Source organism: Pistacia vera, unplaced genomic scaffold, assembly GCF_008641045.1.
Source record: "Pistacia vera cultivar Batoury unplaced genomic scaffold, PisVer_v2 Contig553, whole genome shotgun sequence".
NCBI classification, from domain to species: domain Eukaryota; kingdom Viridiplantae; phylum Streptophyta; class Magnoliopsida; order Sapindales; family Anacardiaceae; genus Pistacia; species Pistacia vera.
The window spans coordinates 54,145-69,921 of record NW_022196394.1 but is presented as its reverse complement, the minus strand read 5'-3'; positions in this window follow the sequence as shown (position 1 = coordinate 69,921).

Genomic DNA, 15,777 nt, shown 5'->3' with positions numbered 1-15,777 from the left:
CATGTAGCTAACTGTGAAACCACATGTGAAATCTAGCACGCTCTAGAGATGCATTTTCTAATAGATTTTAAGGCTAGGATTCTGCATTTAAGAAATCAGTTACAAACCACAAGAAAAGAAAATTCCAGTATCAACGAATATGTGTTAAAAATGAAAGAGATTGGTGGATCTTTAACCACAAGTGGTGTGACGGTGACTGATGAAGAACTACTGTTATATTTGCTTGATGGACTTGGACCAGAGTATGATGCCATGGTAGCAACTTTAACTGCTAGAAGTGATGAAGTATCACTGCAAGAAGCACAATTCCTGTTGCATAAGCATGAAATGAGGTTGGAGAAACAACACTCAGCCTATATAGAATTTCTTGAAGCTGGCGAGCTGCCGCCTTCATTGCAAATAAACAAATTATTAACTCACAACCTCAACCAGTCATGTCAGTTGCAAATACCTCAGAGCAACAACAAAATCAGTTTACACAGTCTTCCTTACAGAATCAGAACCGGAGTGAGCCGAGGAACTCCTATCAGCTTGCCCCAAATTTTCAAACTTATACTCCAAATTTCGGTCGAAGTAGAGGAAGAGAAAGGAATTTTTACAAACCACGATTGTTTTGCCAATTGTGTGGGAAAAGTGGCCATATGGCACTCCAATGCTACCATCGCTTTGATACTTCTTTTCAAGGTAATCAAAATCACAGGCCTTCCTTTGGTTATGAGTATAATTCATCATCACAACCTACTCAAAATTTAGGTCTTGCTCAAGCCTATTTTGCTAATACTCAACCTTGATACTTCAATTACTACGCCAACCAACCTTTCACCAATTCACCTACAACTATGTACCCTTAAATGACTCCTCAGAATGTTATACCAAACACTCAATCACCATCTCAGAAAAACATGCCGCAACATCACTCTGGTAGTTCAGGGGAAAGTCAACTGACATAATTATCTGGAGCAAAACAGTCCAATCCAATAGCAACACCTCTCACAGTAACAGATCTTAACTGCTTTATTGACTTCGGAGCAACTCATCACATAACTCCTGATCTCCAAAATCGCTCTCTCAAAAATCAGTACACTGGATCAGAATCCCTACAAGTTGGCAGTGGCCAATGTTTGAATATTTCTCATATAGGTTTGACTACTCTCCTTTCTTTTTGTGTTGACAAATCTTTACATCTAAAAAATATTCTTTGTGTTCCACATGTGACAAAAAATCTGGTTAGTATATCCAAAATAACAAGGGACAACAATGTTTTGGTTGAATTTTCTGCCGATACTTGTGTTATTAAGGACAAGGCTTCACAGGTGGTTATTCTTAAGGGCTTTGAGCATAATGGCTTATACCAACTTGATGTTCCCACTGGAAATGGTGTAAGTCAGCGAGATGTGTCCAGGTCATCTAATTCATCTCAATCCTATCTGTCACAAGCATCAACCACCTTTTCAGCATCCTCTCACAAATCGATGACTACCCCTAGTTGTTCAGCAAGTGAATTAGTTTCCTGTAATAAATCTGGTATAGTCGAAAATAAAAGTCAGTCTTTATCACATACAAGTCACGGTGATCTCTGGCATAGGAGGCTTGGTCATCCTCATTTTCTACTCTAAAATGTCTTGTTCCAGTATTGAATGTAAAGGATAATATAGTAAATAAAACAGAGTTTTGTGAAGCCTGTCAATATGGCAAACTTCATCAAAATTCTTTTCCACCTTTTGTTACTCGATCATCAAATCCTTTTGAGTTGGTTTTTGCTGATGTTTGGGGACCTACGCCTATAGCTTTTGCTATAGGTTTCCGGTATTATCTGTTGTTTGTTGATGACTACACTAGATACTCATGAATATATCCTCTTAAACTAAAATCTGAAGTTACCACTGTTGTTCAGCAATTTAATCAGTTTGTGTCGCAACAATTTAATAGTAAAATAAAGGTGTTTCAATCTGATTGGGGAGGCGAGTTCAGACCTTTGGCTCAGTTTTTTGTTCAACAGGGTATCCATTTTCGTCACCCTTGTCCGCACACACATCAACAAAATGGCAAGATTGAACGTAAACATCGCCATGTAACATAAACGAGGCTGACTTTGCTGGCACAAGCTTCTCTTCCTCTTCACTTCTGGTGGTTTGCATTTCACACAATAGTATACTTGATTAATTGCCTACCTTCCTCTGTGATATCAAATCAGGTTCCCTATTATCTTTTATTTCAAAATACACCAGCTTATAACGACCTTCGAACTTTCGGCTGCTAGTGTTTTCCTTTTATTAGACCGTATCAAAAGCACAAATTTGCATTTCACACTAAACAGTGTATTTTTCTAGGCTATAATTCTAAGGGGTATCTATGTCTCAATTCCAGCAACAAGGTGTATACTGTACAGAGTGTTAAATTCAACGAGGCAGTTTTTCCTTTTTCTACTAATTTTCTTGATGCTTCTAATTCAGGATCTGAAACAACTAGTGAACTTTTTTTGACACAACCTTGGCGACTTCCTATCAACTTATCCTCATCTGTTGATCCCTTTATACATGTCGCTATCAAGACATTCCTTCTGGGGCTTTCTCACAACAAGATCCTCAAAAGAGCTCCACCTCTTGTAGCAATTCTATTGGTTCTCCCACTCAGTCATCAGTACATCCCTCCATTAGGCTGGAAGTTGATCTTCAGTCCTACCAAACTCATGCTCTTTCCTCCCGTGCACTGCCACCTTCTTCTTTAACACAAAATTGTCACTCCATGCTCACCAGAAGCAAGATAGCTACTCAAAATACTACTCTCCTCAATTCTGTCACCCCTTCTCTGCACACAGAACTTGCATCTATTAGCATTAAATAATCCCTTATGGTTGAAAGCCATGACAGAGGAATATGAGGCCTTTCAACGTAATCAAACCTGGTCCTTAGTTCCCTACACAAATGATATGACTTTAGTGGGTAACAAGTGGGTTTTTAAGGTTAAATTAAATGCCGATGGTAGCCTTCAATGATACAAGGCCAGACTCGTCGCCAAGGGGTTTCATCAAACACTTGGTCTCGATTATTTTGAAACTTTCTCTCCCGTGATCAAGGCTTCTACAATCCGAGTAATTCTTTCTTTGGCAGTACACCACTGCTGGGATATATAGCAAGTCGACGTGAATAACGCGTTTTTAAATGGTGAGCTCTCTGAGTCTGTCTTCATGCCTCAACCGGAAGGTTTTCTTGACACATCCAAACCTCATCATGTATGCAAGCTTCACAAGGCCCTCTACATTTTAAAGCAGGCACCACGAACTTGGTTTGACAGACTCAAATTTGCCTTGTTACAGAAACATTTCAAGAACTCCTCCTCTTACTCCAACCTCTTCTGCTACTTTTAAGACTTAATTATTGTCTACATTCTAGTGTATGTTGACGATATCTTACTCACTGGAAATGATAAATCTTTCATTCAACAAGTTGTTGTTGATTTGAATGCCACTTTTGGTCTTAAAATTCTTGGGTCTGTTCATTACTTCTTAGGAATTTCCGTAAATCAAATTGCTCATGGATTACAGCTAAACCAATGCAAGTATGCTTCGGAGATTCTTCTTAAGTTTGGTATGCACTGTAATCCTTGTTCAACGCCTATGGTTCTTGGATCCAAATTATGGTTTGATGACAGTCCATCTTTTGAACAACCCACCACCTATCGGAGCCTCATCGGTGCACTACAATATCTCACTATGACTCGTCTTGATCTCTCATTTGTTTTAAATAAACTGAGCCAGTTTCTTAAGGCTCCCACCATCAACCATTGGCAAGCATACAAGCATGTACTACGTTATATACAAGGCACTCTACATCATGGCCTCACCTTTCGCGAAGGTTCTACTCTACAGCTTGAAGGTTATGTAGATTCTGAATGGGCCAGTAGCCTCTCTGATCGCAAGTCCACAAGTGGCTATTGCATTTTTCTTGGCTCAAATCTGGTTCAATGGAGCTCCAAAAAACAACAGGTTGTTGCCTTATCATCTACCAAAGCTAAATACCACGCCTTGGCTCAAGCCTCCACCGAGATCGCTTGGCTTCAGAACTTATTTCAGGAGCTTCACATATCTATCCTAGGTATTCCAGTTCTCTGGTGCGATAATACCAGTGCCAGTGCCCTTAGTTCCAACCCTGTTTTCCATGCTCGCACAAAACACATCGAAATTGATGTGCATTTTGTTCGGGAGATGGTTCAGTCCAAGCACCTGGTTGTCCAATATGTGGCCTCTTCATTTCAAGTTGCTGATATTCTCACCAAACCATTGTCTAGCTCTCGTTTTTAGTTTCTGCGTAATCAACTCTGTATTTTCGCTTCTCCCTTTGAATCTCTACTTGAAGGACGATTAGTGTCTCAAGAACAAGCATCAAATCCCAAGTTCGAATAAAAAATTACAGGAAGCACTGAAGATGAAATAAATAGTGAAAGAAATGAAACTGAAACTACTGATTGAAAACAATGTTTTTTTTTTATCTGAGGGATGAAATCTTGCTGATAAGGTTGAGCTGTCACAAACAATGTTTTTTTTTTTTTTTTTTTTTTTTTTTTGAGGGACAAAAATCTTGCTGATGAGTTTGGGCAGACTTGAAGTCACCAATCATGAGGTTTGTAATATCGTCGGTTTCCTTTTTGTTTACTGGAAAAGTTTTTTTTCTCTTGAGTTCTTTCTTTGGCTTAAGGGACGATGTTAACATGCATGCAAACCTCAAAAGAATCAAGTAAGAAACGACATTCTTTTGTGTCGTTTTCACTTATTTTTCACCTCAGCAACTGTTTCACGTGAGCCTTCTTTCATGTGAGCTTCTTCTTCATCAACTCAGGAAGTGCACGTGAGGTTCTTCTTCTTCGTAAACTCAAGAAGGATGAGCTATAACAGAAAACATGTTTCACGTAAGCCTCCTCTACGTCAACTCAGGAAGTGTGAGTTGTAATAGAAAAAAATTCCTACTGAATCGAAGGGTTCACATAGAAAGTTTTGTGTTTGTTTGTTATTCTAATGAATGATTGAGATTTAAAGTTGACAAGGATTGTAACAAACTTTCCTATAAAGTGTAAAGAGTTGTGTTTTCTGTATAATGAAAAAAAATAATAGTTTCTCATTTCTAATTCTAGAAAAGTTTTAGCTTACTTTGTTTTCTTTTTTGTTATTTTCTCTCTCTTACTCTATTCTTGAGTCGGTTAATATAGTCAGTAGTGCACTGATATAGCCTTTTCCGGCTAGATCTTTGGCCATATCTAGTTGTCAACGATGGCCATATCTTTGGCCATCGTTGATGACCAAACGCGGTCAGATCTAGCCGTCAATGGCCAGATCTAGCCATCAATGGCCAGATCTAGTCATAGATCTAGCCTTTTTCGGCTAGATCCACGGTGGATCTGACTGGAAAAGGCCATCTCGGCGCACGACTGGCTAGATCCAGTCGGTCATGCGACGATATGACGACTCCAGCCATCCTCTGGCAGTGGTGTCTGGTTGCCGGTATTTAATGGGTGAGTGGGAGTGTTTTTGTAAATTTGAATGTTTTTATTACAGGGGTGTTTAGTAAATTAACAAACCTAGGGGGAGTTTTTGGTAATTTTTAAATCCTATCTTGTTATTATCACCCAACTCTTACTTTTTCAAAAATAGTATCCAAAATACTAAAACAAACGCACCCACTATTATTGTTGTGAATTTAATTTAAAGAATCTCGTTGTTCTGAATAGAATTAATTGTACAATTAACTCTTCATATATGCTGTCTGTCACAATGTTTTTCCATATACAGTAGAACCTCTATATAAGAATAACCTCTAGGTAGTCATAAAAAAATTTAGTCCCATCTTGGGTCAGTTATAAATAAGAATAAATTTCATATTGTAATAAGTTATAATTTTTCTAGGTCCTGTTTTAAGGAACTTGCCTCTACATAGTAATATTTATATGTATATTGCAAGAAATATATGCTATGCTACATTGAAGGTTTAAGATGAAATAAAATATTTATCTAAAGTTGTTTGAGACAATGATTTATGCTTTATAGTTGTTATCACATCTTTTATCATGTGGGTATGTAATAAGCCGCCAGCATGGACACCTTCCTATTGAAGCCAAAATATTTCTAGCTTCTCAAACATATTTAGAGCTTCTTGGCACGAAACTTTTTTATTTTCGTACTATCATCCGCAGGATTATCTCCTTCATCTTCTTGTCTAATTACAGTAATCATTTCTTTTTCAGTTAAAGCATATATGACTGTTGCTCATTTGGATGATTGAAGAAGACATTTAAGTCCATTTGATTAGTGTAGTGAAATTGTCGAATTTGATCACTCAATTCATTTATACTATTAAAATATGAATTATAAAATAAGAAATCAAAACAATAATTTTTGAATAAAAACAATAATTCTTGTAACTACACCTCTATTAAGTCATAAACTCCTCATAGTAATAAATTTAGTTGGTTCCAATATTATGACTATAGAGAGGTTCCACTGTATATCTAAAGTTGACTTAAAATCTATAGTTTTAAATCCCAAATCGGACTGACCGGTTCGGTTGGTCCGCCAAAGGACCAGTCCCTAATCCGGTCCATAATGGTTAAAACCCATTTTAGCTATAGATGAATTTACTCGGGTTTAAATTGATAGAACAGTATCGAATCGCCTGTTCAACTGTCAGGTAAGAGAACCAATAATGTCAGCATGAAGTCAAACTGATGATGTCAACATGAAATTTATCAATTATTAGAAATTCTTAGTTATTAGAGTTTTAAAATTTTATCATGTCATACTGATTTGGGGACTAGCCCCTTGATTGGGTCTAGGCTCGGTCTGGGTATAAAAAACATTGCCAAAATCTAAATCTAAACTTTGGTTAATAGTAGTTAACTGATTAACTCCACTTTCAATCACAAAATTGTTGTATTGTGTTTAATCGGAGCTCATTTTTTTTGCTGGTAAGAAATCGAAACCTGAATATTAAAAAAGTCAGGCATCCACATGTTGGAGTCCCACACCGACTAGGCACGCTCAAGCCTACTAGTTTATAAGAGGGGGTAATCCTCTCATTCAATAAGGCCTTATTAGGTGAGGAGTTAGGCCCAACTCAAATTCTAACACGGTATCAGAGCCATCCCCATTTGAGTTGAGTGATTGACCAGCGGTGGGCTGCTAAACTACCTCCATTCATAGGCAAGTGGACCATATGGGCTTGACCGTGAGGAAGAGTGTTGGAGTCCCACACCGACTAGGCACGCTCAAGCCTACTAGTTTATAAGAAGGGGTAATCCTCCCATTTAACAAGGTCTTATTGGGTGAGGAGTCAGACCCACCTTAAATTCTAACATGGTATTAAAGCCCAGGTTTAGTTGAGCTGAGTGTTTGACCATCGGGTGAGGAGTTAGAGCCGACAACTACCTCTAAAAATAGGCATAACCCAAAATATGGGCTTGACCGTGAGGGGGAGTGTTGGAGTCCCAAACCGACTAGGCACGCTCAAGCCTACTGGTTTATAAAAGGGGGTAATCCTCCCATTTAACAAGGCCTTATTGGGTGAGGAGTTAGGCCCACCTCAAATTCTAACACTACATAGTACTTGACGGTCTAATTAGGATGGATTAGATCATAATCTAATGGTTGATGCGAGACGAGAAAGATAAATATTCATTAATGGATGATGTATTACATTCATAGTGTTTGTGATTGTATGGAAGTGTTGGACGGTGACATATATGGCCTCTTCATCTCCCATTTTCAGTCTCAATAGTCTTCACCATTGAAATCAATCATAATGATTTTACTCACCCATATGTGGATCTAATTAATTTCCACTAAATGAGTTTAATTAATAAATGTAATTTCTTATTTTATTTTATGTAGTATTTAATATAATTTTCATCTTTTAAATTAAGAGGTATAAGAAACTTATAAAAATGTGTTTGTTTGAAATGAGTTAAACTGTTTAATCTTTCAATAATGCTACAGACATCGGGATTGTGCACCAAATTTTTACACCGAATTATGTGTCACGTGATTCAGACCGATCATGTATCCCATTAACAAATATTTTGCAAGTGAACGACCATTCATCAACCATGGACGACCATTCACTATTATTGGACGGGAGTCCATTATATGTGGACGCCCGTCCATGCGAAAGGAACGATGGACTCCCGTCCATATTATATGGACGGGAGTCCATTTACTATGGACAGGCATCCACATTTAATGGATGCCCGTTCAAACTTTAAATTAGAAAAAATGTCTGAACAAAATTAATGGACGCTCGTACAAAGCCATTGACGAGTACTTAACAGTAAAGCTTTTGTACCTGAGCACTTATTTTGTGTATGTCAATTGTTTTTGTTAAAACTCATACATGCATGATTCTAAATAGAAGAGAATATATATTTTTGTTAATTTCTTATGACCTTTTACTCTTGTGAACGAGAATGTAACAAACAAAGAACATTACTAATAATGAAGTACTGGTTTATTAATATATCATCAGGAGCACCCAGGCTTGACAAAGGCTAAAAGAAGGAAGATATGTGGGCTGATGGATGTCAAAAAATTGACAATAGATGCATCTATGCATGTGCCGCTGAACGAACGACTGCCCCTCCGAGTTATGGTGCAAGTTCTCTTTTTTGAGCAGGTTAGAGCTGCTGCAGGGGTTCATGCCCCTAAAAATAATCCCCGTTATGCTTCACACTCGACAACAAACACAGATAAAGAGTGGGAGAAAGCAGCAATGGAAGATGATTGCAGATCCCTCAAGAAACAGATGAGTCGAATGAAGGTAAAAGACGAGGAATTCCAGATGAATGGGAAATTAATTAAGAAGAACAGCAAAAAATAGCAAGAGTGTCATGTAGTTGTTACCATCATGGTCAAGGAGAATAAAATTTAAAGTTTGGACGGGCTTCCACTCAAGGTGGACTTCCATTAAGTTGAGCATAATTTTAATTGGAGTCCAATAACGGTGGACGCCCGTCCATAACATTTAAACGAGCGTCCATTAATTTTGTTTTTAATTTATAGTTTGGACGCCCGTCCATTAAAGTGCAAAAATTCAATGTACAGTCCTAGTGTCCATGGCATTATTGTTAATCTTTTTGGATATAGTCTCAAGAACAGTGTAAAATTAGAAAATTATTATTTTTCTTTAATTTTAAGAGCTTTTAACTATGATAGTAATTTTTAATAACGAACATTTTTTACTAACTTTCTCTCACAAATGTGATGTAACAGCTCGCAATTAATCAGCTTGCAATGGGTCTTGTCTACCCAATTGCGAGCTGCTACGTCTCGTTTATGAGAGAAAGTTGTGAGAAAGGTTTGTTAACCTATCTTTATTGAATTTCTAAATATGATATGAAACACATTTTCATCATATATATAAAAAATACTGTATACATTCATAAACACTCTCATATAAGTGACTACTAATGTTTTTGACTACCTCATCTAATTGATTTTTCTTCATAATATTCAACATCTATTGATTATCATTACATCATATCAATTTGTATCATAATAAAAACATAAAAATTAGCTTTAACAATTATATATCACTATACAAATAACATATTACAAGTTTTACGTGTTTGATTTACAAATTTAACATTTTGAGTTTACAAATTTACGTCTTTGATTTCTCATAAGGTGCCAACAGAGTTGTAAAAAAACATCTACTGATCCCTGGTCGACATTGTTTATGGTTGAGATTAGGACAAAATCTGATCTGATCGTCTTTGAGCTCTCAATTTTCATTCTTGATTAATAAAAATATCATTGGCAAATGTTTTGTCAGTTGCTCATCTTTCATAAATCTAAGAATTTCACCTCTAACTATGAAATAGGAATGCCCCCGTTTGTCCTTGTTAATCATTACTCTGTTCCCGAAAGCCAATAGAATAGAACCAAAATCCTATGATGTTATACCCTGCTAATATAGCCAGAGTGTAGACTTGCTTTAAACACTTTAATTTCTTCTAATTTCTTGATAGTAATAACGCCAGAGGCATGACTCAACTAGTTAAGGCTAGAAGTGCATGGTTGTCATAGAATTTGAAATTAAGTTTTCCAATGCAGCCCCGCATTGGTAACGGAAGTCACACTCTGATGCAGTGCACCAAATCGTGGAATATCCATCCAGGATGTGAAATTCAAGTTTTCGACGCAGACTCATGAAGGAAATTGTAACTTTGATACCGAAGTGATTCAGTGTTGGCAGAGGATAGCTTTTTAGATGAACAACGTTTGTATTTGAGAAGGGAGTCAGAGTAGCTTGTTTTTTCGGTTGTGATACATCAAGCGCTATACTGTAACAAAACCTGTAGAATCTTTATGTTTGTCAAACTTATGATTTGTGTGTGTACACAACAATTATGTGTGCACACTGGATGCCAATCTTATGATTTGGCTTTTTTCTTATGTCTTGTGTGTGCACAATAGTTTTTTATGCACATTGGTTGCCAGACTTATGTCTTGGTTTGTTTCGTATAAAGTGTGTATGCACAACAGTTTGTGCTTGCACACTTGCTTCACATATTTGCAACCCAGCACGAGTTACATGTCTGACAAAGTAGCAAAGATATTTGTTTATTTTTGTTGCTACCATTTTAGGACCTTTTACATGTGTCATATTATTCTTAAGTGGTCCTAGGGAATAAAGATGATTTTCCCGATTTGTTTTATGGTCCAAACGAAAAGAAGGAATACTTTCCTTATTTGGAAAAACATGGGCTGACATGACATAAATGTATTGAGCAAGAAACCCTACATTATATAATATATCTTCTTGTGTGTTTGAGTCTAACCTTTTGATCTTTTATTCTTCTGTGTACTATGAAATTTCTTAGAGTATATTTCTCTTCAAAGGTTCATAGGTTCATTTTATTTTGTGCCAAAACCTCACAATATCATTCATTGTCTTGATGGCTGTTGGAACGTGATTCCTTTGATAATGCTAGTGCTTGGCGTTGGTGCTTGAAGCTTGGTGGTTCACAAGCTGTTCTCTGGTGTGTTCTTGGTGTGAAGAAGGTCAAAGAGTTTCAATGCGTTAAGGATTTAGAGTGTGGTGCTAAATGTAGAGTTGAAAAAAGAGATTTTTTTACTATATCTTAGATCAACTTTGAACATTGTCTTGTAATGTGTTTTTCACTTAGTGGATTGCTTCGATCTGGACAAAGTCCCATGGATATAGGTTAAAAATGGATGTAGGTTAAAAATGAATTTTAGCCGAACCATTTAAATGACTGTGTTATTTACTTTATGCACTTGGGGATGAAATGTTCAAATTTGAAATCTCCTAATCTACTTGATAAAAATATTTCACTGCACTTAAAATAACCAATCTTACACTAAAGCGAGTTAATCAACACTACATAAAAATTTCTAATCTCGTCAAAATATTGAAACAATGAGTCACTCTTATAATTATGTTCATGTCTTCGAGGGTGAGTTGTCACACTCTTATTTAATCCTATTTGAAGCATCAATTGCTCCTCATCAATTCTTCATGTGAGATGCTATATAATTCTTGCACCCTTTTCAAGATCAAATATTTATGGGAAATGCAATTTGCTTGCCTCATGAACAAATGACACACACCTCTGAGAAAATCTGACCCTATTTATGGTTCATTGGGGAGATCTAACTTAGTAACTTGCTCTTTATAAATAAACTGATCGATTGAGCTGTGAAAAATTCAGAAGAGATGAATGAATCACTGAACTAACAGTTAGATAGTCAGAGTAAAGTTCAATTCAATTTAATTTAATGCTGAACAAAACATAATTACCTGACACTTCATAACTATATATACTAATGATCGATCGACTTTCATATTAATTAACTGTTGACTTGTGAAATCCGACTAGTGCTGCAAGGTATGTAATGGATTTAAATTAGGCATGGCCGAGGGCCCTGTCCCGACCGCCCCGTATGGGACGGGGATTCCTCGATTTTTTTGGGGATAGAAACGGGGATGGGAGGAGTTTTAATCTCCATTCCTGGGGATGGGACGGGGTAGGGGTGCCCTTCCCCCTGCCCCCCCCCCGTCCCACCTCACATATAATATATACAATTATATATATATATATATTTTCACTAATACTTTTATATATTTCACTTAATTACATAATTATCCTATTTATATGAACTTATATTTTCCTAATTTTCCTCAACCTAAACAATTGAACAAAAACAAACCATAACTCTTAAGTCTTAAACTTGTCACCATTGCCATTCACCCTTAGCCGACTTCATATTGTTGTTCGTCATATGGGCAAATACATAACGAGTCTGTATTTTAGATAAGTGCAATATCTTAGCTTAAGTTTAAACGAATAATTAAAGTGTTTGTCATGTGGATGAATCTAAACATTAAAAGAAAATTAACTGTTGTGTTTAGTAATGCTCAAATTGATGTTAATATAAAATTAATGGAGCAGAGACGGGCCTCCAACATTTCCCATGGGGCAAGGATGGGGAATTCCTGGCATCCCTGCAACGGGGACGAGGTGGGAGTGGGGATTGATGTTGAGGGTGCGGATGGGGACTGTGAATGAGATCCCCGCCCCACCCCGCCCTATTGCCATGCCTAATTTAAATGTAATGTTCAACTTTTACTTATTAGCTTACGTTTTTAAGTGGATGACAACTTGAAAAGAGATATCAGATTTTTTTTTTTAGTGACCTGGGTGTTTACGTTTTTAATTAGTGATGCACTTCAAAGTGTTTTCCAATGAGTTAGGTAAGTCACCAATATGGTGGGTGGTCACTTGGTGGGACTTAAACAGAAATTCTTTGGATAATCTAAGGTCTTGTCATCCGGCCACAAACCAAATAGTTAGAGATATCAAATGTTGATGGTTCAAATCCCCACTTTTTAATAGGAGAAAAATAAAGAAAGATTCAAGTTATCTAAAAGATTCAGAAGAGATGAATGCATCACTGATCTAACGGTTTAATAGTCAGAATGTTCAATTCAATTTATTTTATGCTGAGCAAAGTATAATTACCTGGAAATTCATTAAGATATTCATCAATACATATGCCATTGACCAAAGTTTACATTTATTAATTGCTACATATCAGAATACTCTCTTGATATAAGCTTCTATTTAAACCAAAATATAACAATTTTTAGAGAGATATAAAAACGCATCAAAGTTTGGATCAGAAAAAAGATCTTAATGTTTTGTAGTAGGCGTCTGTTACGCTCTGTACTTTGAATTTCACCGATATTAATTATCATCAATAATGTAAGAGAATTGAATTGACTGATTAAGATCTCGATAACATTACTAGACCGGTAACATAACAAACAACCCTCTTAATAGGTTCACGTGCAATCTTTATTTTATTCTTGGAGCTCCTTCAATGCATTAGTAAATGTATTACTAACATGCAAACTGTAAAAGTACAATTATCATTGAAATTACATGTTGTCGGTTGAGTTATTTTAGTTGATTAATTATAATAACAGCTCGATATTTTATAACTGTTGCCCAAAAAATAAAATGATTTCATTGGCTAGTAAATAGAGACTAAGCCATTAATATTACCTTATGCATTCCTTAATTTAATGTGCCCCAGAAAGGACCATACAGTACAAAGATCAATAAACCACGGGACAAGGATCAATAATACATTTATTAACAAGTTATAAGGGTAGATGTGAGAAATGAAGGGCCGATAAGCATGCGAAATTGAGTTGGCAATGTCAGTGGTAGTACAAGTTAATTTATGTATATTACATAACTATTAAGTGTATAAATAATCGATCTTATTAATTATAAAGATAAAAGAGCAAAAATCTTACCATTATTATTATTATTATTGGTACTCATTAGCTTATTATATGCGTTACACTAAAATATTAACATTGAACCTTTTGAACTAAGTGGTCAACAATGTCTCAAGTTCAAATTCATCATTCATCTCAATTTTGGTTATCTATGTATCTAGGTTACAGTATTTACTTGACAGGTTTAAATATTAATATAAGACAATGCCAGTATTATTAGACTAATATAATATGGTTGAATCTTCGCCTACCATCTTAAGTTTGTGAGTAGAATGATTATTTAATATGGTACCGGAGTTGAAGGTCTAATATGGTATCAGAGCTGAAAATTTAAAGTTCAAATACTTCAACTTTTAGATGAGATGACAACTTAGCATGTATCTCATAAACTCATTTAGACGTAAATATTAATATTAATTGAACCCTTATTGATAACAATATTTTGAATTAAGTTGTTAATAAGTTCTCAAGTTTGAATTTCTTACGTCTCAATTCTGGTTATTCACCGAATCTAAGTTACCAAATTTTAGGTTACATCAAAATATTAATGTTAGAACTTTATTTGAATGTTTGTAAGTGGTTACATATCATTGTAGAGTGTAGATCAACCTTTATCTGAATGTTTGTCAAAGTTTTTCTATTTAAACCTGTCTGCACCAGCCCTCTCATTGCACTACTTCAATTATCTCTATTAAAGATATATTTAGCTCTATTTAGCCAGCTCTATTCAGTTCAATCTAATGCTGACTGTTAGTCAAATGTAGTGTAGTGTAAACTGGTGTTTTTCAGTAAATGTAACAGAATGGTTGTAAATGTGGTTAGCTGAGGGTAGTTGAGTAAATGTAGTTAGCTGAGGTTAGTTGAGTAAATTCACTACATATATGTTAGCTGAGGTTAGTTGAGTAAAGTTCATGAGTTATGGAAAGAAAGCATAAACACATTTTGCAAGTTGCTAGGGCCTTAAAATTCCAGTCCCAATTACGACATTCCCTTTGGAGACACAGTGTTCAAACAATAGTTTATTTGATTAATAGATGTCCAACCACCATGTGGAAAGGTCTTTCACCATTGGAAAAATTGTTTGGCAAACCTCCTTCACTAGCACACTTAAGAGTTTTCGGTTGCTTAGCATATTCTACCATTCTAACTCCAAAAGATAAGTTTTCCCCTAAATCTATTCCATGTGTTTTCGTAGGATATTCTCTAGATAAAAAAGGATATGTCCTATACAATTTGCAAAACCATGCTATTCAAATCACTAGGGATGTCCCTAGTTAGTAAATACGGGTACGGCAAAAAAAGGTTACGGGAATTTTACGAGTATAATACGGCAAACGGTGAAAAATACGTTTATAAAAATTCGGCCATAAAATTCGGATACGGAAAAAATACGGTACGGGTATATACGGGTTTAATACGGTGCATTATTAATAATACGTTTTGAAAAATACGGCAATATCAATCTTAGTTTTAACATTTTTATGGACTATCTGGTTAAAATCAATATAGCATTTCAAATGCAAAGTATTTAATTAACTAATAACACAAATACTCAATATATAACTGATATTCAAATTATAGTCTCCAGACTCAAACACAATATTTAGCTAAGATTCAATTATAATGTCAAATCAAACACATAAGTCATAACAAAACCAAAATTCGTTGAGATATGCGTAAACTAATTTGGACTCAAAATTAGTTTACATGTATCTCAACTAATTTTTCGAGACCATAAAGTTAACGATTAGATAAATCTTCAGTGATTATCCTTTATTAGTAGTCGTAGAGATTCTAACTCAGAACTTTTGAGTAATATACTCAAATTCCATTTTATATTATTAAGAACAATAACCAAGATTTTAATTTAAAAAAACGTATATTTATTTTGTTAATAAATAAATATTGTTAATTGACATCAGTCAATAATATTGAAAACGGTAAATTTTTATTTTTAAATGGA